Source organism: Borostomias antarcticus (genome assembly GCF_949987555.1).
Source record: "Borostomias antarcticus genome assembly, chromosome: 4".
Taxonomy (NCBI): Eukaryota; Metazoa; Chordata; class Actinopteri; order Stomiiformes; family Stomiidae; genus Borostomias; species Borostomias antarcticus.
The window spans coordinates 3,093,546-3,097,005 of record NC_140237.1 but is presented as its reverse complement, the minus strand read 5'-3'; the positions used below and the strand labels follow the sequence as shown (position 1 = coordinate 3,097,005).

General features: G+C 45.0%; 1 long non-coding RNA gene across 1 annotated transcript; it reads right to left on the bottom strand.

Annotated features, from left to right (window-relative positions):
- Window positions 1-2,290: 2,290 nt before the first annotated feature.
- LOC311308273 lies at window positions 2,291-2,820 on the bottom strand. Its single transcript, XR_014630424.1, has 3 exons — window positions 2,707-2,820; window positions 2,466-2,582; window positions 2,291-2,377 (listed from the first exon to the last, which is right to left on the bottom strand). It is a non-coding gene; the product is annotated as an uncharacterized lncRNA (long non-coding RNA).
- Between the last annotated feature and the right edge of the window lie 640 nt (window positions 2,821-3,460).

Genomic DNA, 3,460 nt, shown 5'->3' with positions numbered 1-3,460 from the left:
TTGTGAGGAGGGTGACAGGCTACTTATAGACTGAATGATTTTGTGTTCTGACAATTCAACTTGCTGTGATATTATGCTCTCTGCAGTGAGCGTCGGGCAATGGTAAAAGGCTTACAGCACCTGGTATTCCCAGGCAGTCTCCCATCCAAGTACTAACCAAGCCCGAAGCCGCTTACCCTACTAACACAATCAGGTTGCAGCAATGTTTCAGAAACGTGCGATTTAGACTTTTGTATGGTCCACTCAACGTCAAGTTAAACGTGCATGCAACGCAAACGCGGTATCTGCACACAAGTTGCTGCAACGTGCAGGCCCAACGTGTCTGCAACGTGCCTGCAATGTCCACACAACGTTGTGATTTCCGCGATGATTTCGATGTATATGGCTGCAACGTTGTATACACGTTTATATATTACTCATAATATATATTACAAAACAAATCGGCTCCTTGCACAAGCTCCACTACTTCCTGAAACTCTACAGGCATATTTCTTTACCGTCCTATACTATTGGATAGCAATTGCGATGAATCCGGTGTGCAGCACACCTGATCAATCACTTCCATCCACTAGTATAGGACAGGAAAGAAATACGCCTGTAGAGTGTCAGGAAGTAGTGGAGCTTGTGCAAAGAGCCTATTAATGCTATAGTTAATGCAGCAAGCAAAATTATGGTACAAAAGTTATGACAACACCATTAACAGTTAAGAACAATTTATTTTATGAAAAAAGTACACACAATGTCTGGCCTGCAACATGATAAACAAGTTTTTAAAACAAAAAGGATTTAAAAAACAACAATAAAATAGTTATTTACAAAAAAAAGTTATTTACAAAAAAAATGACAGGCTGTGCTCAGATAGGCTGGGGGGGGGGCCGTGCTCAGATGGGCTGCGGGTGGGCGTCAGATGGGCTGGGGAGTAGCTAGGAAGGGAAGTCTTCCTCATCAGAATGCTGGGGAGTGCTCAGATGGGCTGTGCTTGGATGGGCTGTGCTCAGACGGACTTCTGCAGATACCTAAAGACATAATGAAATGGCCGTAAATACACAACGCACATACATGCACAAAAAAGTGGTACACAATCTTTGGAACCATGCAGTGTCACTGGGTAGGAGAAACCAAAAAAAAAAGACATCACTTACCCTTCTGCATTTAGCAGGGGCATGTTTTAATGTCTCCTGCAGCTAGGCGGCCACTTCCGCCATTGTAGCCTTCGGCATAGAGACCATAACTGCACCTTTAAGTTATCAAGAAAGGTAATGGTTTCAATTCACATCGGTCATGGAACAAAGACGATGTATTAAAAAATATTAAAAATATGAACCATTTCTTACGTGTTAGAACATTGAAGAGTGTCATACTCTTAAGTGGCTTCTTCCCGTGCACACTGTAGGCGCTCCACACCGCATGTGTGGCAACAGCTGACAGCACCCGTCGGACTGTGTCCGCCAAGTCTCTGCCACCAATGGCACCTAGGTATTGTCTGCAAAACAAAGACAGTCATTTACTGTACCCTTCCCTGCAAAAATAAGACAAAGTTCTGCCCTGCAGACACTCACCATCTTCCTCTGATGTTCCCGGTCCTTCAACCTGGCCTCACAGACCTGCAGCTCCTCGTCCGTTTGGGCAGGGTCCAGTGCATCCAGCACTTCTCCCTGGGCTCCAGACTCCCCCGGCCGCATGCTCTGGGCCAGTTCCCTCACACTCTGTGCAAGCTCACGGAGTTGCTCCCGCAAGTCTGAGAATTGCTGATGTACAGACCTCTGGAAATCTAGATAAACACAGATGTGGCTATAAGTACATTGACATAAAACTAAATGAAACTCAAAATATATCCCTGCATGCAACATGAAGTAGTTCCATACCAGCATCTGCAGAGCAGCATCGATTCGGTAGAGGGGTACATGGAGTCAATGGTGCTGGAGACGTTTTCTTGGGCGACGGCATCACAGACCTAACTGAAAATGTTGGCAGCATGTTTTGGCTTCTGGCATTTGAAGGAAAATAAATTAAGACATTAACAGGTAGACATCACAACACCACAGCAGTACATGCCACTCTTACCTGGTCTGGCTGGGGTGCTATATGATCTGGCTGGGGTGCTATACCTGGGTTCTGGGCCCCGCTCGCTCACATGGGACAAGTTTGGAAAATCTGCAAGATGAGTAAAATGGTATTCAAAATAAATAAAAAATAGTCCAACTATCAGTGTGCAGTAGGCATAGACATTTCATTTCAACACAAACATGCATACCTGAATTGTACAGCACACGTGGAATGTACTGGACAGCCGGCAGAGGCCTTTCAACTCCGGCACCTGGCATACTGTCTTTGGCCTGCATTGTTGGGACCAATGGCTGTCCTGGGCTTGGAATATCTAGTGGAATATCAGTATATTAGCTCAGATTACTCGATTTCAAAAGTACTACTCTTTTGGGACTGTTGAATGCACTTTAGTATATTACCTTCGTCACTGGAGTGATAGCGCGTGTTGCGCCGTCTCTTTCGAACGTCTTGGCACTCGTCCATTGACGACTGCTGCTCAAAGACTTTTGCCATGAGCCTGGCACCTTCGTAATGATCTGTGTGCATAAAGTACCATAATCAATACATTTCAGCCATCCTTTTTCCTCAGAATAATGAGTCATGATCTTTCCCCCCACCCCCTCATCAGTATTTTTTAACAGCTTAAAATGCAAACAGTACCAGTTGTGGACTTTGGGAAAACCCGGACTCTGTGGAGCGCCCAGCCAGGGTTAGGTTCCACACAGCTCTTTATCCGTTGGCTGACTTTGTTCATTGGCCAGGAACACATCTGCAACTGTGAGTGAAACCATGTTAGTACCCGCTTCCCTGTACAATTGAAAAGTAGCACACCAATCAGAAACATTGTTCACACAAACATGTTCTTACCCCATCCTTTTTGGAGAGCCAGGATACTGGGACAATCGACACAGTGTCCTCCCCCAGAAACTCCACACTGCAATACAGTCTGCCCAATAAACAAAAAATATTAAGGTTATAAACACACAAGGACCCTATGGGAAAGTAGGCAGAGGGGAAGCAGCGACTAAAACTGAACAATTCAACAAGTCATTACAGCCGATAAGTAATTAGTGACACGCCACTATTCTATTCTATACTATTCTTTTTTTTTTTTATTCTCTGCCGGCATCTGCCCAGGACAGATGCGGTCAATGGCGGTCAATCATCAGTGTGGGAAACATGAAGCTAGTTTAGGCATTAGCCACTGCAGTGCATAGATTAAATGTATAAGGCCCGTGAATCACGCGTTACTACTCGCAGTTTTAACAGGAACGCCTGTTTTTGACTCGTGAACTCCAACAATACACACCGATACTACTAATGTGGCAAACAAAGCTGCCTCCATCTTTGTTTCGAGCTAACGTTATTGTCCATGGTACCCCGCTTACCTCGTGGGTGGCATCGTTCTCAGTCT